The sequence below is a fragment of the Lepisosteus oculatus genome, chromosome 11 (assembly GCF_040954835.1).
Source record: "Lepisosteus oculatus isolate fLepOcu1 chromosome 11, fLepOcu1.hap2, whole genome shotgun sequence".
Taxonomy (NCBI): domain Eukaryota; kingdom Metazoa; phylum Chordata; class Actinopteri; order Semionotiformes; family Lepisosteidae; genus Lepisosteus; species Lepisosteus oculatus.
In genome coordinates this window covers 28,167,387-28,190,945 of record NC_090706.1, presented here as the reverse complement: position 1 = coordinate 28,190,945, position 23,559 = coordinate 28,167,387, and the positions used below count along the sequence as shown (strand labels likewise).

Below are 23,559 nucleotides of genomic sequence, written 5' to 3'. Positions count from 1 at the left end.
GCACAACATGTTTTACTTCCGGACAAATTCGGCCAAAACGGTTCGTCATCCTTCTCTAATTCCATCCTTTAGAGAAGAAACAACCTACGAAACACAGGAAACCGAACTGCAGGTGTACATTCGACTATGACGTAGCATGCATTTCAATATATACTGAGAGACAATAAAAACGCGACAAATGACATCTCGTAACCGATTTCATTGGTTGTGTTTTAAATCTTCAAAGTATAAAAGCACCCACTCTTACTGCATGTGCGTTTTGTTAGACGCTTTAAAAAGCAGAAATAAATCTAGTATATTTTTTATATAACTAGATCTTTATTTTTCTGAGTCTTTGTGTTTGATATTACTGACAAATTCGAGAGGTTGGCCAGCTACACAGCATACAAAGCAAACTACATGCTAATTGCACGTTTACTGATGTGCGGCTTTAAGAGCACATCAGCTGTACTTGTAATGTAAAATTCTGCTTCATCTTTAATGCACTGACGAGAACTTCATGCGTCGGCTTCGCAGATGAATATTGCGTTAAAACACTCCTCTAATTAGTACATGAAAACCGAGTTTAACGACTGTTCAAACATTTCATTGGCGGATAGTCCAAAAACTCGATGACTTTTAAAACTTTCAAGGAGTTTTTTTACGCAGCTCTGCGATACGATGGCCTAATCGGATACTGAAAATGAAAGGATGGGGTTATATATATATATAACATTTTAAATTTCGTGGTATTGTGTCAATTGTGGTATATTGATTCAAATCAATATTAATGATACAAAATTGTGCAAAATACCACTGGTGGTATATCGCTTCAATGCCGAGACTGATGGCACTTTCAGATTCGAATTATTTGGAAACCCGTGTTAGCAAAAAAACAGACAGACCCCGAATGAAGAATCAATTCATTGCTCTGTGTATTTCATTGATTTGTTCATTCATTCCCCCCACCCCACCGGTGCATTTCAAAGTTTGTAGAAAATAAAACAAGAGCTTACGCGGATGACAACTGCAAAACTAAACAAACAAGCAACATCAGCCAAACAATAAAAAAAAAAACACCGGCAACACTGAACGATAGACAAAAGAGCGATTTGTGCCGTGTTATCTGTAGTAATTACTCGCAGAGCGACATCTTCTGCTTTCATCTCGGCGCGCTCATCACACGCCGGAGCTCCAGTCGTCTCTTGAAGCCGCGGTGTCACATCTGCCGGTGTGCGGATCACTCAGTCACACCGCGCCTGAGCAGGACGAGCACGGCTGGCAGCACTGAGCCCGCTAATTAGGCACTGCCAGCCAGCTTTAGCGCCGGTCGGTGTGCAGAGACACGGGATGGAAAATGCATGTGTAAGAAAGGAGCCGGAGTTTACATGCTGGTCCTGCTTATCGTGACTCCGGAATCCATCTCTGTCACAGCTACAACACTTTTTTTCCCCCTGAAAGATAAAAAAAAGTTCTAGTCCCCTACAGCAAGTCATGCTGTATATAGAGTGTAGCTGAAGACCGTGTTTCTGTATAAAGAGAAAATTGAGTGAAAAGAGAAAAATGACTTGAGACGTCTGCATAGGGTGTGTGTCATAGGTTACAAAATTATGATATTTTTATTATTACTCTCTTGTCTAATCTACAGATTTACACATGTACGGAAAATACACGGCGGGCTGGAAATTTCGAGCGATGTGTGATTTGTTCCTCGATTTTTTTTTTATTTTGGCGTCGCATTTAAAAAAGGGACTGGTATGTATTTCTGACCGACCAGGGGAGTACGTTGAGTCTCCAGAGAAGAGGGCGATGATAACAGAAACAAATGTTACAATATAGAAGAATAACAATAAGAATAAGAGATCCCATAAATACTGTAGGTTTCTCTGGGTATGTGCAAGATAGGCACTGTTTTATCATCGATGACCAGCGTTCCTGCGGGGAAGAGTTTAAAAGTAAAGCTGCTGACAGAAATGAGACAGCGTTGTCTGACAATACAGACCCCTTCAGTTAATTCATAGTGACAAACTTTAAAATGTGTGCTTAGAAGCGACCAGGGGGTATTTTACGGCTTGCTTGTGTTGTGTTTGGATGCCGTACACACCTCTGTTTGACAGAGAGATAACTCTGATGTCAGGCTCTTCACCCATAGAACTATGCTGCCCTCTTTTGGGCTGCACAGGTCCTACCAGCAGAGGTCAAAGGTCACAGGAAGCTGCTGAGCTCCCAGCAGTGCTGTGGGAGAACAGGAGCTGAGACATAGAAGGATGGAGAGAAGGAGAAGGAGGAAAGGAGGGGGGTGGGAGGAGAAGAAGAGAGAGATGATGGGAGAGTTAGAAATCAGAACTGCAGCAGGGTGTGGGGGGGTTTGGAGGCTGTGTTTGCTGTTGTCCAGTAATGACTGATTTCAGTTATGTCTGCAGCTGTACCATAGTTGTGTCTGCTTCCTGTGTCAATTTTATTTCTGCCTTCTCTGGTCGTCTGGTGGTGCCCAAACTTCTCTCCCGGAGGCACCAGCAAACTTTTTCACAAAAGTTTACCACAGAAATTGTCGAAGCCAGTTTGGTTGCCATGGTGTCCAAAGACCTCGCCGGGCCTCTCCCTGCAGAAGCACACCGGTGGCACGATGTCACTGTGCCACACCCCATTTTCACTACGGGGACCCCCAATAGCGAAGCCGCTGAACCTCTGCAAAAACAGGGAAGCAGAAAAGAGGTTTCTGAAAAACGGTCGAAAACGTTTACAGAAAAGAGGGGGAAAATCTGAGAAAAACCTGGAAAAAATGTTCTGCGCACGGCTGGAAATCTGGTTGCCAGGAAAACCAGATTTGTTTGGTCTTGCCTCTCGGAAATTTGTCCAGACTTGCCCGTGCCAAGTACTGTCATTTTCAAGCGCTCCAGGGTAGTTTAGGTTCAAGGGGGTGGCAGGGCGGGGGCAGTTGTGTCCTGAAAACGCACCACAGCCACCCCTTGCCCCACAGTCTGGTCAGTATGGCTCGGCATCTGTGGCCTTTCAGAGAGCAGGGGAGGCTGCCAGAGCCGGGCTGGCCCTTGCCAGGGTAATCCCGGCTGCATTGTTCGCCGGGCCGGGCTATCTCACAGCCTGCTGAAAAGCAGACGCTCCAGGCCCGGGCCTCCTCAATAGGCCTCTCTTTCCTTTCAGCCCCGCGAGCGGCCCTGGCAGCTGCTGCTCATTGTGTGTCCCTCAGCGGCCAGGGAGAGAGCCTCGCTCACAGGAGGGAAGGCTCCGGGCCGGCCGCCGGTGCAGAATAGCTCCGCGTTAATCCTATTTTGCACTGGCGTATTCTAACGGGGCCAGCGGTTTGGGGGGCCGCCTCTCCGCGAATAAAACGAGACAAAAACAGAATTAGCCCCAAGTGTCGGGGCGAGACGAGGCGGCGGAATACCAAATTATTATTGAACAGATTTTCAGCCATTTTTTTGTTTTCCTTTTTCGCGGCTGCACCCCTGTTTGGGAAAGGGAGAGAGGAGGACAAAATTGTTGTTGTTTTTTCTCTCTTCAAGGTAAATAATGGACACTGTCCTAGCAATAAGGCGCAGGAAAGTGAATGCCGGGAATGGTCTGTGCTCAGCTTGCGGTCTTTGTGCGCACTGCGCTGTGGAGTTGTTGGAGAGGATCCCCTCGCAGTCTTTCTGTGAGGCCTCTTTGTCTGTTTTTACACAGATCACCGGCACTTGTACCAGATTAAGAAGAGACAGATAGTCATCCCTCACCCCCCTTCCTTCACCCCAGCGCACATGAAATATTGATATTTATTGGAATTAAATATTCCCATTAATATCTCATAGCATGTATTTAAAAAGGAGCAGAGATCGTCGGCCTGTGAAGGCTCGTTAATACTGTGAGACAGCGCTGCTCTGTGGTGCGTGATTAGGGCAAAACTTCTTTGCTTTCTCTGGAGCCCTGAGAAGGCCTTGCTGGTCGAATTTCATTCTGCAGGATGCTAGGGGTGATTAAGTTGTCTCAGCATTGGCCAAATAAATGAATAAATAGAATAAAAACCGATGATCTCTGATTAGTGGCAGGATATCTCCTAAACACAGAAGAGCCTCTTGTCAAGTATGTGGAAAAAAAACACTGCTAACCAATATAATTTAATTATATGTGCCATATACCACCAACTCTAAATGTGCCTCATGTTTTCAGCTTACATAACAACACGGGGGCTTCTGTTAGAATCATTCAGTTAATTTTTACATGGAGGCTCTCCAAGATGTGAGAAATTTAAGCAGAATTAAACATACAGTATATGCAGAGTTTGATAGAATACAGCACTCTGCAGCCAAGCATGGTAAGTTGGGGATCCACAAGTAATTTAGCTCCAAAGGTTTTAGTTGCACAGAACGGAAAACACCACCTGTTTGATGTCACAAAGCAAAACCGGAAGACATTTTCTATCCTTGACTTGAATTGCTGGGATATCAATCACAGAAAGTCATCGCAGTCTGGCAATTAGCACTGGTGCCTCATAGTTATTTGGGTGTAGGATTGGATTGCGGCCTGAGGCACTGGCTGTGTGGAGTTTGCATGTTCTTTCCAAGCCTACAAAAGGGTCTTCTGCCATCTTCCAGTGCCACACTGGCTAGGTTAGCTGTTTATTCTAAACTGTACCCCTGTATGTATGTGTGTGCCCTGCAATAAACTGGTGTTCCATCCCACAATTTGCTTCACATATATTAAAGCACCGCCTCTAACTACCTGAAAGAAGCTGAGTTGCCAGTAATCCACCTATGGTAATAATAACACAAAAAGCCCCACAGTATCAACAGGATATCTAACCTTTTTACAAACCCACTGGTGAGTATACTGTATATATACATCAAGATGCTGTAGCGAGTTGATTAAAAGTTGTATTTCTGGTCAAACTCTCTGGATGTTTACCCAACGCTTTCTTCCGTTAAGGAAATCAGCTCAGAAATGTTTATTTCCCAAAAATGTCAAAAATGTGCTTCCCTTTGACTATCTCAATGATTGAGTGCTCAAAAGTGAGGCAGAAATTTTCACAGAGATGGAAGACAATCCATGAGCCCATGAAAACATTGTGTCCTAATATGAAGACTGATGGCACAGGCTACAAAGGAGCAAGTGTGTGGTGCAGTGTTTTGGGGCTCTGGACTTGTAACAGGAGGGTCTGGGGTTCAAATCCCAGGTGCGATGCTCTTGTTGTGCCCTAGAGCAAAGGACATCCAGCTATATAAGCAGGATTCCACATGATCACAGTGAATGAGAATTTGTTCTCAATGGGCACACTCAGTGAAATAAAGGAATAAAAACGGAGTGAACGAGTAAATACTTCTAACTACACTCAGTAATGCACTGCTTCAGGTTAAAGAAGTAATGCACTGTGTTAGACAGCCCAGGTTTACTAAACTCTTGATTCATGCAGTCAGTTCAGCAACAAATTGTGTTCAGCGAGAGGGACGTTACAGCAGGACACTGGTGTGCAGCGTGGCTTGACATCTGCTGTGAGTCGGCTGCATAAAGGAAAAGAAAGAAATCTGCATTTTGGCTTTCTGTAGACACCTCTGGCGTTTTTTTCTTTTGCCGGGAGCCTATCTGCAATAGAGGTTCAGAAGATAAGCTTTGTCTCAGCTGGCCCTGCCTTTTCATTATTTTGTCATTTCTTTTAGGGAAAAATTCAATTTCTTTTTGTTTCCCAGAATAAAAAAATCCACAAGCAGCTTCCTCCGCCAAATCGGGTATTGGTATGTGTCAAGTGGGCTCTCTAAAGAAATTAACATCAGCGTGGTAAAATATTCATGTCATTAAGTATTCATTTTTGGCGGTCAGTCAAGCATAGTTGTCTTTCAAACCTCTTTTCAGATGCTAAGTGTTAATAAACTCCCAGAAGAATGCCGACTTGATTGAATTTCCCATGGATCATAGGAAGGATAGTAACCATGGTGGACTGTCAAGCTATGATGTTGAAGTGTAATTGTTCTTGATGCATTCTGTGCTAATTACCATTGCAGAAAGTAATCTCCAAAGATTATGGCAGCTGTCATAAATAACAAGCAAGTGATTCCTCGCTACATTACGATAACGGTTTCTGCAGGCTCTTATCTATCTGGAGAGGATGTATTGGTGTTACTAATGAAGCCTTTTCTCAGCCCTTCCAGACTGATGTTTCCATTTGACAGTGACATGCAGATAAAACAGAGGTTAATTTCCCTGACTCTGCGAGGTTCATTATTTTACCTGACACTGAGGACACAACTAGTGTTCTAATGGATGGCAAATAGAAATTAGTTTTGATTAATTTCACCACTTAACACTTCCCGTTTTGTTCAAACATCAGGTTGCTGCATAGCAAGGCAGGCTTTTCCACAGAGACTATTACCGTTTTTGAAAAATTTATGAGAGGTGCCACCGGTCACTGGTAAAAGTCAGTGCAGTGTTTGTACACCATTGAGAGCGCCACTTAGCATACAGCGTGGCACCGCCACTGCGAGCTGGCACAGGGGGCTGCCCGGGTCACATGGGCAGAGTGCTGGAAATGGGTACAAATTAATTTCCCGACACAAGATGCTAAAAGACAGAGATTAGCGCTTTCCAGAGAGGACAGCCCACAGGACTCGTGTCTGTGCCTCTGTTGGCTCCCAGCTTTCTGCTGTAGCGTCGGGAAACAAAAATGAAAAGAAATCGAATGAGTTTTGAGTCACACAAGCGCAGGAGAGAGATCGCGCCCTTCTGAATTCATATCGTTGATCCTGATTCTGTTATCGTCGGTAACATCATCAAATTAGCAGGTTTTACCTAATGAGGAGGATTGGCAAACAGTATACAAACTGCAAAAAAAAATCACAACTACTTAGTCCCAGGTGCAGGACTGGGCAACCACCTGGCAGATGACTTTCAAAATAAGTGGGTGTCGCAAACAGGTAGCAGAAAGATAAACTACGAATATAAAATGGGAAATGGACTTTGAAGAGGCTACTTGTGAGATAGATATAATTTGCGCCCTCTAGACACTGTGGGGAAGCAATAAAAAAGACAAACAGAACATTAGAATATATAGTTATTCATGTAGAATTTAAATTAAGGGGTTTAAATGATAAAGTTGTACAGCACGCAACTCTGACCTCATTTAGAACCATGTGTATAATTGATCACTATGATACAAATTATTGCTGCTGTAAAATCAGTCCAGGGAAGAATAAACAGATACCTTTCTGGGAATCAGAGGGATCAAAAGGCATGTCCCACACTGACAAGTCTGGAGGAACTGAATCTCTTTAGTCTTGAACGGAGGCGACTACAGTGGGACCTGATACAAGTGTTCATAATCCTCAAAGACACCGAAACTCAAGCTAAAGGACTGGTTCAGAATGAACGGTGAAACACGAATTGGAGGAGAACAGGAGGTATTTTTCCAGAAGCTCAGCCTGGGTACAGTGGTTTAAGCTCATTTACAGAAATGTAGGTGGGAAAACATCTTCTTATCTGTCTGATTGCAGTTTCTCTGTGACATTTTACAATTTAAGGTGTAGCTCATTCATTAAACTGAAGCTCTGAGAGCAACTACTGCTCATGGGTATGAGTCATTTCAATTTGCCATTGTTAACGATTGGAGTAAGTTGCAGAGTAAACTGAAACGATCCATCTGCCTGTCTGAGAGTAGTTGCACTTATATAATGAAATCAGTTTTGATTCTTGTGCTTGTTATTACTACCTTTCCTTGTTCCCTTATGCCTGGTCATGTTATTTATATTTTATTGAGCTTTTCTTTCAGTGCTTTGGTTTCAGTACAGCAGTGTTACGGCCTCTTGGTCAGGTCAGCTTTGAAACATTTGTTAAAGAACTAAATTGCTGCCTTATTTTGCCCTTCAGCCTCACTTAAGCATGTTTAAAGGTTGAGAGTAAAAAATAGGATATGTATGAAACATATATTTGATATTAACAACTAGTGTATACATCATTAAGCAATTAATGAACGGTGTTGTCTTTACAGCCTGCCCATGACAGGAATGCATGGTTCACTGTCCCAATTTTTGGTGTAAGCAATCTCCTTTATAAGATCTTACGAAACAGCCGAACTATTAGTCCATAATGTGAAGCTGAGCTTTAAATACTGACAGCTCCGTCAACGGCCGTGAACGTTTCGGTATAACCGTACGCCATGATTTTGAACGGATAAACAGAGCTGAGTGGTGAAATATGTGAAAACGTGTGCAGATATGCCTGGATAGCACTTGCTAGTGAAGATTCCCACGGCTAGGATCCTCTGGGAGGGGAGTAACCGTTTTCAAAGACGCGATCCATAAGAAGCGCACTGTATTGTATAATCTCTTTCCATACCTCCGGTATAATTGAAGTTCGCTGTAAAAAAGGCACACGCTTTCTGAACCTGACAATCAAACACCTGTGCTTCTTGACTGCAGCGGAACCCAAGCGGTTAATGTTCGTACACCCGCGTCTGTAACTTGGAATGTTATTAAACTTGTAAACCGAAGGCTGCCGAGCAAATAACAGCCGTTCGCGATGACAATTTTATGAAAGTTTTCCTCGCTCTTGCTTGTCACAGCAGCAATTGCATCAAAGTATGCAAGCAGTTCTGTTAATCTCTAAACCTCTCAGAGTCAGGCTTTGATAGTGAATGGAGTATAACTGTCTAGCAGTCAGGCAAAGAAAAGAAAGCACATGAAAAGAACACACTGCTATTCCTTTAGCTCAAGCACCAAAGGTACCGAGGAGAACCTAAAGAGAGTTAAGATGTAACGGGGAGATCCACAGATCGTCTCTAAATTGAAAGGGACTGGAACGTTGGTATCTGTTTCGTGAAACAGGCTCGTCCGTTCCTCTGAGCTAATTTTCGTGGTCGACATCACAGAAGCAGAATCCCCTAAGTACGTGTGTGGTCGCCAGAGAGGAGAACTGCCCTTCTTTGTCAGCAGTCCCGTGCGTTTGAAGACACTAATGAAAATGTGTCTTCAAACGGGATGCAAACGGGTTCGGCTTTCTTTCATATTTTGTTATCAGCTGCGTTGTCAAAGCAATGCGGCTCATCTGCAACGAAATCGGAAATATTAGCAGAAGTCAAGCTGTCCGGATGAGCGATTTCACTGATAGGAGATGAATGTTAGCTCACCACGCGTCGCTTTGCAAAAGCAGGTCTTGTTAGTCGTCATGCAGGGTGACAACAGCGGAAAGCACGTTCGGTGCAATTGATCCTGATATGAAGAGCGTGCAGTCAAAGGGAATTCGGGGGAGGAGAGAAATTAAACAGAGGAACAATGAAAAAGGAGAAGAAAGAGAAGAAGGGGCTACTGTTTTCGAGATGATAATGCTTGTAAGGCTCGTAAACAGGTTGTGAGCAACACATTCGCAGTATGCTTCTTAAGGTGTCATACATTAAGTTTGCTGTGCCCTGCTTACCAAGCTTCGACCAAGCATTTACCTTTCTATACCAGAATTTCCTGTGGTTTGTACCACAGCCTTAATGCTATACCTTGATTTTCCTGTGGCTTGCTTTCCCCTGCCGGAGGAACAGGCTGTGATAAGGCAAAACCCCATTGTGCCCCCAGTGTTAGTTCTCGACAAACTCGCCCTTGCTAATGGATGCGCTGTCAGCAGTTTTATGATGGATCGCTGCCACAGATGAACTTTTGACTGGCGTCTAAATGTTGAGTGACGCTGGCTCCCGACTGTCCATTTGGAGAAGACAGCCGTTCGTGATGGCACTTTTCAGATTCTGTAGCTCAAGGTCGCCTCAAAGTGCTCCATGGGACGCTGTAACAGCTCTGTCCCAGGGTCCTCACAGAAAGAGCTGCAGCACCGTCAAACCAGCCAAAATTGAATATCTTTGTCTGATTAGCAAGTAAAGTCTCCTCCGCGATAACATAGGTAGGAGTCTCCATCCATCCATTTTCTAAGTGTTTCATCCAGTTCGTAGTCGTGGGGGAGACTGAGCCTATCCCAGCAACCAACAGGTTGCAAGGCAAGATACTCCCTGAATGGGACACCAGTCCATCGCAGGGCACACTCAGACACAGACACACACTGACACCAGGGCCAGTTTTCCCAGAAGGGAATTAATCCAGCAGTATGCCTTTGGTCTGTGGGAGAAAACCCAGGCTAACACAGGGAGAACATACAGACTCCGCACAGACAACACATGAGGAATTGAACCCAGGGCCCCATCACTGTGAGGCAGTAATGCCAACCCCTGTGTCACCTCGGGAGAAGAAGCCACAGACATGTGCCTTTCTGCAGCACACCACAGTAAGAACAGAGTGAAACTGCGTCATTCAATTTGCAGATGACACCACTGTCATCGGCCTCTATTTCTTGTGGTGCCTCAAGCGATGGAGGATGCCAGCACCTGTGTTGGTGAACTTCTTCCGGTGCACCTTTGAGAGCGTCCTCACCAACGGGATCACCGTGTGGGACCCCCTTCTCGAGAGAGGAGGGCACTGCAGAGGACAGTTAACCTGGCCAAGAAGATCATCGGCTATGGTCTCACAGAGATCAAACAGCTCCACGAGGACCACTGCCGTGGTAGAATTCTGGCCATCACAGAGGACAGTCACCACCCCGGGCATGTGCTCTTCACCACACTGCCCTCAGGGAAGAGATATAAGATCATACGGACACTGACCACCAGATTCTTCTATCTGGTTGGCGAACACACTTGGCCATGACCCTCGGGCCACACCCACACCATCTACCTCACTGTAAATGTATTTATTGCACATCTGCAGTCATGGTTTACATGTCTGCATTGTTTACATGTTTACTTGTACATTGTCTACTGTTTGCTTGTATATTGTCTAAATACACTGTCTGCACTCTGTGTTGTTTTTTTTTAACAATCGAGAGACTTTCTGTGAGTAAGAATTCCATTGTACCAGTACATGCACCGGTTATATGTGGCAATAAAGTTCAAGTTCAAGTTCAAGTTCAAATGCAGTGAAGGCTGAAATCACGTTGAAAGAGAGGTGCAGTAAAGTGGGAAATTGTTTCAAATGTAGAGGCCAAGTGGGAGAACCATGCGTAACCTGAGCAATTCGACGTGAATGGGATGACCAGAGAACAGGGGCTTGAAGTTTAAAACACAGTTCAGCATTAAAGCAAGAGGAGAGAGAAGAATCCATTCCTGCCACACAGCCTCTCTCTGGTCTCGCCGCCCTGTCCGCTGGAGACTGTGAGGGGCTCTGGCTGTGGTTTGTCAATGGCGGCTTGTCTGTGCACTCCTCTGCCCAGTCGAGTGAGCGTGTGGGCACAGGGGGCAGGATGGGCCGCGCCGACTCCCCCGCCCTCTTCCCTGTACGTACACCAGGGCGGCGCTGTGGGCGCGCAGCCCCTAAACACCTCCCGGTGTCGCCGCCTGTCAGGACTGGCTCCAGTGTGCCCGCCCACCTAGGAACGAGAACCCACCGCAGCTGAGGGCGACAGGCTGGAGGTGGAGCACTGAAGTTCACTCCCATGTGCCCTGGCACATAAGACTGATTCCAGTGCCATTGTAGCGGAGCTGGTTCAGACACAGTGACGTCAGTGCCCTCCCTGCGCGTAGCAGGGACCTCAGACGCCTGGGCTGGGGGAGCTCTCCTTTAGCTCACTCGGCTGGTTCCTTGTTGCGTTACGCTGGAGACCCCGGTTCGCGCCCAGGTGTGACAGGGCGAACCGGCGGGGTGGAGCAGTGGAGGACATGAGCCCGTGCAGAACCGCGACGGTCACACCAACACTACACCCCCAAGTGCTGGTAGCCCCAGACACTCCCAAATCCTCTATCAAAATTTAAGCCCCACAGCCTTCAGATCACAGTTCTCAGCAAACTGAGGCAGGCCACTCAACTCCCAGGGTGAGTTACCAGCTGGGGGGGGGGCAGAGGGGAACGAACAAGATGCTTTTTGTCAGGAGCCTGGAAGGCTTGAGGCTGTCAGTGGGAGCCATTTTGGCAGATCCGTCAACTTAAAAGCCCCTAAAACGCTTCTCTGATCTTCCCTCTGAAATCCTCCCGTCTCATCACTTTTCAGACTCCTGTTAGAGGAATGAACAGAGGCGAAAGTAGAGACGCCGGTCTCGGAAAGAGATTTCATCTGCCGGGAGAGGGGAAGAGGGGTGGTTTGAGGGACCTCCTGTTGGAGAACCTGTCCCAGGGGCCAGCGTGTCCTGCTTAACTGCAGCAGGGTGCTGTGGTCATCCGGGATTAGGGGTGTTCAAGACTGGGGCGGCTGTTCTGGAGGGGGTGTGCCTCTCCAGGATCAGCTGAGAATCATGTGGCGGGTCCGTACATCACGAAGGAGCCAGAGCTTAAAATGGAAGAAGGGAACAAATGGTCGTCATCGCCCTGTCTTAAGAACTGGACAAATGTCTCATCCTGCTTTTCACCTCCGTCATTCAGAACAGATTTGTCAGCCTTGTTTTTTTTTCCCCGGGAAACTCACCTACCCCTCCCAACCCCTTAAAAAGAAACCGTTGTGTGGCAGTCTGTCTGGGTCAGCGTTCAGCCGGAGCCAGAACTGAAAAGGTCAAAAGCGGCCAAACTTTCAACAGGTTTCTCAGGTTTGAATTGACACTTCCGCCTGGATTTCGTTTTTTTTTTTACCGGGGGAATGACTTGGCAAAACGGAAAAAAAAAGTGCTAGGGAACCAATTAGGCTGATTTGACGTTTTCCTGTTTCAAGGGCCTTGCGGTTTGGAGGACAGTAGGTTCTCTTCGGTGTGCAAGCAGGACAGGAAACAGCCCTGACTGTAGCTCGGTAGAACCTATTAAGTAATTAAGCGCAGGGGCGGGATCTGAGGAAGTTGCGTCACAAAGCAGCTAGAACTTTTTTTCTGCACGCTGCGCGCCCCTGTCTGTGCCAAGTTCACACACACCTCGCAGAGAGCAGGTAGCCGGTTGAAAGGTGGAATTCGCGTGGCTTCCTTTCAGTTGCCTTTCTCTGAGAGAAAAAAAAAATCGGGAATGTGTTTCCTATGCAAATTGGCCACTGTGCGCACTTGCAACAGTATCTTATCACCCCGACTCACACTCCCAATTTGTTTTCAAAGGGAGGCAAACGTATAAATTCACCTTTTTTTTTATAAATTGGTAGGTGTGAACGACTTTCACACTAACTAGGAGGCTCCAGCTGAGAAGTGGGCTAATAAGAACAACGCATCTCTGCTCTGCTGGTGGGGATTTTGTTATTGTGTGTGTGTGTGTTTTTATTTCCGTATTCAACACCACTAAATTAACAGTGACATATTTGGGTTGCTATCATCCTGCAAACATTATTATTTTTGCTACAGCACAGCACTGAACCGCATTTGAAGCACGTTTCAGAGGAGGCTGAGCCGCGTGCTCCCTTTTCTTGAAAGAATTCCTCCTTGTGTGAGAATCGCGGAAGCCAGAGTTGCGTTACAAAGCCCACGGCTGTCTTCTTAGATTTATGAACAGCTGGATGTTCGCATCACTAAGGTTGTGTCTCAGGAGACGTGATCTTTATTTTTTTAAAAAACAGCACCCGAACATGGGAATCCGGCTAAAAATAAGAATAAACGCGGATTCTGAGTCGCAGAGAGGTTGTCGTGTGTGTCCATAAAAAAAAGCTGACATTGCTTGGACATTGGACAAATAAATTCAAACAGAAACTTTAAAGGAACAGGAAACGGCGGATGACGTCACGCGAACAGACTCCTCTGTGAGCCGCGCCGCCGAAATATTAGTGTACCACCGGGAAAAATAATTACCCTGTGGGGTTGTAGGAAGGCCTTGTTGGAAACAAAGGCAAAAGCAAGATTGTGCACAACTCAGGAGAATCGTGCGATTGGGAGGGAACGACTTTACATTTTCAGAGAAAAAAAAATAAACGATGACACAAGTACAATTTCAGAACAATACCCGATATATACACTGAATATATATGTGCGCATATGTGTTTGCATGAATTTAAAATGGGTTTAGAACACTACATTCCACAACTAATTAACCATTGACTTCAGTCTGAACATGAATAATTGTTGAGCTGTTTATTTAGTTATTAATATTTGATGTAGAGAGTTCAGCTTGTGATTAATTCCATACCCAGCCGCTAATCAATATGCAAGATTTATGGTGGATTTGCTTTAATATTATTTTTATTGAAAAACATGGATATTCTCCTTTTTTTTCCATTTTTATATGATTGATGTCAGAAATATATTAACACTGCTTCCCTTTAGTACTGTGAATAATTCCAGGTTCTGTCAATTGCAAAAAGTCTTTGTGGCTCATTCAAAATGCCTTGTTAAAAATTAAAGCGATTGTATTCCCCTTTCTAATGCTAATAATGTCCCGCGTGGGATTCAAAAGCACATGAAGAGCTGAAATATGATCTGTGTAGAACAGATACAAGTTCTCGCCGCCTCAGAATCTGTCGAATAATTATAAGAAAAGAAAGACCACAGACTTCATCCTGTCGTTTTCCCAGAACTTCTGGTCAGAACGCAGTGCAGTTCACCTGTCTCCATCTATCTTTGTCAGTCAAAACAAAGGCTTTTTTCTTGCAGTTGTTTCTTTTTCTGTCAAAAACATAAAATGTCTAATTTTTGCATTGCTCGGTTGTCTTTTTTTAACCTTTATATAGCTCTGGGTGTCTGTGTTTGTTTCTTTGTCTGTCCTGGTTAATGTAAGTCTATGGGTTGCTTGCCAAAAACAACAACAAAAACGTTGGACAGATTCACATTCCAATATTTCCATTTTTTTCTGCACGCTGGGGTTTGCAGGATTCTACCCATTCTTTAGCGCTTGGCATGACTGCAAATATTGAAAATACCCAGGACGCATTTGGGATTTTGTGGTCCATATTCCAATGAACTCTTCCTCCTATCCTTCCTTGATTTGGCAGTGTCCTCTGTTTCCCTGCTTATTTTATAGTGCTACTTTAATAATGCACCAGAGACCTACAGATTCGAATGGTGGGGTTCTGATGGGTAGTAGGTAAATGTCTGCACTACTGGTGGAGCTTGTGAATTGTGCCTGGCTGGAGGGAAGTTCACAATAGATGAAGACCCATTTGCAGGAGTGAAGACATGTGCAGCACTGGCAGGAGATAATCTCGAATAGCTTTTGGAGCTCGACTGTCCACCTGATGACCTGCCTTGCTCCTAAACGATAAAATGCAATACCTACTGAACTCGGGACTGTATAGTCCCTGACCAGCTGTCACCACCTGCTCAAGACTCACCTGTTCACACGGCACCTATGACCTCTCTGCTCTTCACCACCTCCTTCAAACCCTAAGATCATTTAAGATCACTTCATAGGCCATACACAATTTATTGTATTAGGAATTTGTCTTTTCGCATACCCCAGTTTGCTCTCCATGAGACACACAGACAGGGAGAGAAGCCTGGGGTCAGAGCGCAGGGTCAGCCATTTATACGGTGCCCCTGAAGCAGTTGGGGTTAAGGGCCTTGCTCAGGGGCCCAACAGAGTAGGATTCCTCTGTCAGCCACTGGATACAAACCGGCAACCTTCCAGCCACAGGCACAGATCCTTAGCCACAGAGCTCTTACACTCTAAGACACTGATATCTGAATTCTCAGTGTGATCGCCAGGTGTCTCCACCCAGCTGCTCCTGCCTATTTCCAGCCTCTCATCTCCTCCTACATACCTCCTCTCACTCTCTCCGCCCTATCTCTTCCACCAGATGATCTTTCCCCCTCCTCTCCGTTGTCCATTTCCAGAGCCTGATCATTCTCCATCCTCTCTCTGCGGAGGAGGAATAAACAACCTGCTGCAGCCGGGACTGCTCAGACCCTGAGCGGCTGGAAGTGTTAATTGTTAAGTACCCCTCCTCACTTTAAACATGGAAGATAACAGAGTAATTACACTACTGCTCTGCTCTGTAATTGCAGCACTGTCTGGACACTGTTTCAGTTCCATTTGCTCTTGCTCGTGCAGTCCTGGTGGTGCACGTCCAGCTCGATCCTAACCGCTCTGTCATGTTGTTAATTAAATTTATTTTTACTGATGTACTTGCTTAATTGTTTTCCACGTCCTTACACATCATATGAACATAGTTTTGCACTGATTATCCATTAAACAACTAACATGGAACTGCAACTTATGCAATTAGAATGCACTACTTTTCTGTACATAATATAGGTCACCCTGGATCAAGGCGTCCGCAAAGAAAAGAAATAATAAGAATAAAATGTATTATATAGTTATTCAAAAAACTTTATTGTATTTACAATACCATCTATTATTATTATTATTATTATTATTATTATTATTATTATTATTATTATTATTATTATTATTATTATTGTTGTTGTTGTTGTGAAATATATATCAGATTACACATGCTGACATCAAGGAGCAGTAGTTTTATGACTGAAGGCAGAAAGTCCTTCTTTACACCAAGATTTGTGGGGGACTGTAACAAGCTAACCAGCCACACAGCTGACATCCTGACTTCCTGCTCAATATGGATGAATGAGTAATCAATTATCTATGAGCAACTAATCAATCAAGATGGGCTGAATGACCTCCTTCTGTTTGTTTGGAAATAAATCGCTTTGATGCAGAAGACCTGATACAGTATTCATTGAGGTCATTTCTGCAAGTCAATCAATATGTCCTGACACGAAATGCATCTTCTAAAGATGATACTGATGCCCTGGTTATTGTTGAAGTTCTTCCTCCCGAGAGCAGTTGCTCCTTATTGTGATGAGTGCTTGTTGGAAATTAGATGCCTCGCTGCTTCTCCGGTGAAGCTTTAAACTTAAAGCAAGCTGGAACTGGCCGGTCCGAGGTTCTCTCTCTAAAGGATCTCTTCTGGGATCTCCGGGAGACTTGGGCTTCAATGTAACTCCTCGCTCTTTCTCCATCGAAGAGCTCAGTGAAGGGGTCTGTCAAAACATTCACGAGTCTCACGCCATCTGAACTGTTTCAGGAGGCAGGCTCGGCTCCTGATCTTTTATCCTTCTCGTTTTGCTCTTTTTGTTAAGCGACTTCTCGGACAGCGAGGCCTTGTTTGTCTTTTCACCTTACCAGAAGCCGTGATCCTGACTGCCTTGAGGAGGTGGGCCAGGGTTGTCCTGAATGCGGACGCTCCCGGCGGTTTCTGTGAGGTGGAGGACTCTGGCCTCTGCAGTATCTGTCACGATCGTCGTCCCTCCTCTTAAGGGTGCTCCGGCCCTTTCGTATTTTAGTTTTTTACATGCAGCTGCCCCCTGTTTGTTTCTCCTTATTTAAGCCTGGCGCTCCCACTATTTCTGGCTCAGCACTGGAAGACGGACGCCTGGAAGCCTGCCTACCAACGAGAGACCCAGTGGCACAGGCTTCATCACGGCGTCCTGACCAGCTGAGTCCAGAGCTCGGAGCGCCTGGCCTCGTTCCTGTTTTTATCTTCCTGGTTCCCTGTCCCTGTTCCGGATTGAGTTCCGGTTTCAATCTTGTCCGTCACCGATTGGTTCTCCCGGCTCCTGGACCCTGGACTGCGCCCCGGTTTCCCCTTTGGACTACCTCAGGGCTTGTTCGCCTGCGCCATGCCCCCCCATGCCCCCCAGATCCCAGCTGTCACGCCCCCCTCTCTGTCACCTCGTCCTGCTCCTGCTGTGTTTCCATTGAAGTCTTATTCCACTCCCTTCCGGATTACACCGTCTGCATAGGGTCCTGAAGTACGCTTCACGTGACAGCATCAGCACAGGACAGGCCTCGTCACCCAGTCCACAGCCTGGGCCCCAGGTCTCAGAGCACGGGGCTGTGTTCATGTGTGCTCCTGGGAATAAGCATTTACTTCTGCACTGTGATTGTATTGGGAATCTATGTATTGTCCAGCACCTCCGTTCGCCTATGTAGTCTGAACTTGCTTGCTTTAACTGGTGCCCCCTGGTTTGTGTTATATCTTACCATACCTTCCCCATCTTTACCAATCCTTTACCACACTTTCACAGAACGGTTTTTCTACTTTTACCGGGACCACGAAACAGTTCATTATTTCTGCTGGGGCCTAATTCTGGTTTGGATCTGGGGCTTTGTTTTAGTCTTCTTTTGTTCACAGCATGGCGGGGGTGGGTGGGTGTGTGCGGGCGCGTGGTTCAAGAATTCCAATGAAAAGAAAAGCCACACGTCTGTTTCTGGAAGGGAGCACCAACCACAAGGTGCAAGATGGAGTTTTAACTCGGCAGTAAGAGCCCACCCAGACTGAAGGAACGCTAGGATCACACACACACACACACCACATTCCTCTGCACTCACAACAATGTGCAGAGCAGGCGCGCTGTGTTCTTCACCTCTGTCGCGCCTTGTAAGAATTGCAAAACACTTTTTTTTTTTTACACACACACACACGTCTCCCGCAGAGCCGAAACCCTATGGAGATACAGGCCCTCGCGCTCAGCGTGGGCTCCTGCTTATGCGTCTTAGCTCGAGACGCCGGACCCACCTGCACGAGAGGCCGCGCAGCTCCTTGCGCCTCGAGCGCCTCGCGGAGCCCAGAGCTCGGTCACGCACGTCCTCGCTCCGTCAGCAGGCGCCCCAACAACCCAAACACCACATCCGCCGCCCGCGATCTGTTTGTTTTGAATCTGCAGCGGGCTAAATAATTGGTGTAATTTAGAAGCGGGCATCAGTTTGGGCTTGTTATTGCACAGTGCAGATGGCTTTTAGCACCAACCGAGGCTCATATTTTATTCATGCTGGAGGAGAAGCGGAAATTAACAGACGCGGGTTGTCCTCTTCCGCACATGAGCGCGCATTGCGTTTTCAGCGGGCTCTTTAAGAAACAATATTGCTGTTCGTGGTTTGAGCCTCGCCCTGTTCGATTTCCTGCGAAATGTTGCCCCATGTAAACTTACAGAACTAGATTTCACACTTTTTCTGTGCTTTGGCCACGGGCTCGCTGCTTCATCTTTGTTGCAGTGTCCTATGGTATGAGCGGGGACGCCAGAGAAATCGGGCTTTAGAAATATATTTCATTGTAAGTTCGAGCATTCCCGTGATCCTGTGTAGCTCCCACGTGTGAAGGCGTGTGGGCATCATGAGAATCACAGTAAATTGTAGAAGCCCGGGCAGCTGTAATTCGAAATGAGCAATCAGCGTACAGTAAAACCTCAGTTTAACGGACTAAAGGGGTGTCCGTTATTGCCTAATAATAATAATAATAATAATAATAATTGCTTACTCTTATATAGCGCTTTTCTGGACACTCCACTCAAAGCGCTTTACAGGTAATGGGGACTCCCCTCCACCACCACCAGTGTGCAGCCCCACCTAATCTCCGTTAAATCACGAATGCCGTTTTTTAACCCAAGAACCCACTATTGTGTGTGCTTATGTGAGGGATATGTACATGATATATGCATTCCTGATCTTTTGACTTGTATCTTTAACAATTAAAATCGAAACAGTCAATGACAACTGTTCTTTTGCCTTTTTACCATAAATACAGAAGCTCGTTATTTCATGTGTAGTAAATATAGAGTATAAAATTGGCTACATCATACGAAACACAAACACCTATTGCTGCTATAGGGTATCGTTGATGTTCCTGTGTTTTAAATCTATGTGCATTTAATTTTAAATGGTTTCATTGCTTTTGCATTATTATTATTTTGCAAGTCCGGTATTTCTGGTCTTGCGGACAAAACTTCACCCGATTTCGTCCGTTAACTCAGAAGGCTGTTAAGGTGAAGTACGTGGAAGTACAGTGTTTGGTGTGTGTATGTGTGTGTTCAAGCTTTAATTCTGAATTCAATCTGCGAGTCAATTAACACTTTTGTTTGGTGAGTTTTCGTGAGACTATTTTTTTGACATTTAAAAACTTGTCTACCACACTGGCGAACGCTTCCAACACTTGAAGGCTGAAAAGTTATAGACGGAATGAGAATTAAGAAGAACACCATTGTAGACGGCTGAAGACGAGTTTTTAATATCAGTAGTTATTGAGTAATTTACGAATTCGTGTTTTTAATAACGTATTTGCTTTCCTCGTTTGATAAAAGTAGATAATGCTATTTTTAGTACAACTTTCACGATATGTATGCCAAAATACATACAATGCATAGTACGTGCACACCTTACATAATGTTACTATATTAACTAATGAAATTCGATTTTATCCAAGGCAAAAGTTTACCGATGGAGGAAAGCAGCTTTATCTTTGGGATTTTTTTTGAAGGTTCCATCATATATTGTAATTAAGTGGTGTATAGATATATACCTGTATTGTATTTTCACACAGCTAGAGAATGATCCCCGTGCCCAAGTCCAGGGCGGCGACCCCTCTAGTACTTGAATAGAACGTCTTGTCGCAATTCGATCTCCCGCCCTGCGTCGCGCCGAGCACCAGGCGAGGAGACGCGTCGCTGTCTCCAAACAAAGGGATCGGTAATCGCCGTGCAGGCAAACAGGGATGACAGACGTGGTTGGAAAATGACAAATACCATCAAGAAAATTAGAGCTAATTCGCCATTGAATGTTTGCTTCAATTTATAGCTCGGCATCTGGGTTAATACCAGGATTTTAATTTGATAAGAGCAATTAGGACAGAAAACAGGAGAGAGTAATTAGTTTGAGCTTCTTTAACAGTCTGGAGTGGCTCACAGCTCGGCTGAATGCTCTCTAGGTGGTCTCCCAGTTCATCAGTTCATAAATAAGTAATTTGAAGTGTGTTCCTGAGGGAAATTTCCTCCTCTCTCTGCTGAACAGCCTGTACTCTTCATTCTCCTCTTCTGCAGGTACTGCATCAGCCCTCCGATTTCCAATACGCATCCCCAGCACAGCTGCCCCCCAGCGCCGCACACTCACCAGCTACTACAACACTAACAAGAATGCAGCAAATACAGTACATGCTCTGTCTGTGTGTGTGTGTGAATCTCCGAACAAAATGCGGGTTTTTTCATCTGTACATACTTCCACGCACTCGTGATTTTATATTTACCAAGGACCGAAAAAACACACACACACCGATATAACCATAATTTAAAACAAACCAATTTTTTCATTTTACATTGGGGGCGGAGAGCACCCGTCTCCGAAACGCACCTTGTTTGTCCAATGACGAATTACAGGTTGTGTGACAGAGTAAATTACAGAAAGTCACCGACAGTCTCTTGCTATTTGGAAGGGGATGAAAGACGACGAGTTTACCAGAACTTCCAGTAAAAGGGGGGGTTTAATGATCGAATGATCGATGTTCACATTACGAATCGGGTCACACCAGACAGATCGGGTTAATTCAGTTCACACCTTTGTACCCTTTTGTACCTTGTAAATGTAACGTATACGAGGAATAGACGACAAAAAACACAGATGAACAGCGTGCACCCCGTACTATTTTTTCAATATTAAATTGAAACCAACATTTTGCCAAAAATACCGCTTCTACATGTGTGCAAACGTACAAACGTGGTACACACCCTGACGGGGGATATGACAGCTGCTTAAATGCACGCACATTCTGAATGAAGTTTAAAAACGCGTGGCAAAACGGCACGTGGCGACGCCAGCACTTCCCACTGAGGAAATGATGGGCGCGCGACCGTGAAATGCCTCCCCTGCAGAATTCGGCGATTCAGCTCGTGCGCGTCCTGTTTCTGTCCGAATCTTCCGCAGCAGAGACACATGAAGGTTATGAATCGAGGCCAATCTCAAAGACCCTTGAAGTATTTCTGTAATAGAGGTTGTGGGGGGGAGTTTGAGCTGTCAGGTGTAACTAGTGAGGTTTATTCATTATTTGAAAATCGGTTCTCAAGCCAGCGGGACTTTCCATTGGCTCGGTCGGGTGCCCCGATTTGATGGAGTAATTCAATTAACTATTATAATTGTTTTTCTCTCCTAAAAAGATTAAGCTTTCTGGTTATTTGGGAGTCTTTCACAGGTGAAGTAAAACCTCTGACAGCTCCAGAAGGGGAAAACAGCTCATAAAGGTTTAATTAGTCAATTATTAATGGAATTTCAGGATTCGCTTAAATAATCAAGAGATGGGCTGTATTAGACATACCTTGGCCGCAGAAGCTCCATTTCACGCCCTCTGGGGTTTTCGGTTCTTGTTATTAATTTCCAGACTCTTCTGGTGTCAGATTTAATGACCCGATTAGCTGTCTCTTCTCATATTAGGCTAGAACAACAGCCGAACCGCCTCTAAACAACTGAATGATTAGGTGTTTATGAACGGGGGGGGAGTCATTTCTAGCAACGTATGAGGATATTTGTTTCAGCTGTTAAATGTGTTTGGCTTCGGTGTTTGGTTTTTGCTGGCCAGCCTTGCCTCTGAGTACCCGAACTTTTTGGTTATTTTTAGTTACGAAATGTCAGCTGCATCATTGCCTTGAAAATAAAAACTAAAGAAGTGCAGCAACGCAAGCCAGAGTTTTTCTTTAATGTAAGGTTAGAAGGATCGGAAAAAGGCCCGCAACTTTTTTTTTTCGGATCCCTAGAGACAAATCTTTTGAATTCCCGTCCATTCACAAAAAGGTTTCTGAGAAACAGCTGAATTCTGAAACACCCCCAGGTAGAGTTTTCCACCGGACGTCTGCTGCTCGCAGTCAGTTCTGATTTAAGTGCGTGTGGGGGCTCAATGACCTTTTCGCCGTTAATTTACTTAATTAATCCTGTAGCGAAAGCCGGGTTTGCGATTAGTCGAAGAAAATCGAAACGAGTCGGCAGCGTTGTATAGCGTTCAGTGTTTCGCGTTTTATTAGAAAATGGCGCCATCTAGCACGCAGAGTTTAGTTCGTCTACAGCAGTGGCTCTGCTGCTCTGCTCTGAAACTGCAAGCGCTCGGTTATCAAACACGACCGTGACGCGTTCGTACTGCAGACGAGCACAGCCACTAAGACAACACTTAGAAATACAGGTACATTAACTTCATCTCGGTCCCTTCGCAGTTAAACCGGAAAAAAAAGTACAATTAAAACGCTGATTTCTGTAGCCACAAGTACATCCTTTAGTCAGGATTATGATCCTTCGATTACAACGTAAACCTGAACTCAAAAAATAGATCTTCTTACCAGATGCTTGGCACGTAAGACGTTCTTCCATCAATTCAATATTTTGTTTGACAAAAAAACGATACACAGTAGCAGTTATTCTCCCAATCACAGGATTTTGATGTAAGAACATAAGTACTGCAATATATACCTCATCTACAATTCTGTTGCAGGATAATTGCTTTGTAACTACAGTATAGTTAAAATAACTATTGCTGCCTTTTTTTCTGTTATTCAATGTGGAAAGCGAAAAGTATAGTGGACTATAGTTAGACGCTAACCATTTCTATTTTTGAAACGGTTTCTGCTGATGTCGTCCCGTGTTCTGACACAACAAATTGATGACCACCGGGTGACAAAGTAACTATTGATGAACCTAGGCTGTCTTTGAGTGTAAGGGAGGGTATGACTCACAGTCACAGTCTGAGAATCAGCTCTGCCCGGAGACGAAATATGGTTCGTTTTTTTCTAACTATGCGAGGCGTTCCAGCGCAGTTTTGAAGTATGTTTATTACGGACGGCCTTCCATCGGAGCAAAGCAGACTTATCTGCGCCTTCTCTTCTAAGAAAATGAATACATGTACTGTATACTGTTTATACCAAGATCAGCCCCAGTCCATCTCTCGTGTTAGCATAAATCTCAGACACGATACT

General features: G+C 45.0%; 1 long non-coding RNA gene across 1 annotated transcript; it reads right to left on the bottom strand.

The window, feature by feature from the left end:
- Positions 1 to 834: 834 nt before the first annotated feature.
- LOC138241842 (uncharacterized) lies at positions 835 to 22,985 on the bottom strand. The gene is made up of 3 exons (XR_011191100.1): positions 22,927 to 22,985; positions 2,409 to 2,667; positions 835 to 1,433 (listed from the first exon to the last, which is right to left on the bottom strand). It is a non-coding gene; the product is annotated as an uncharacterized lncRNA (long non-coding RNA).
- Between the last annotated feature and the right edge of the window lie 574 nt (positions 22,986 to 23,559).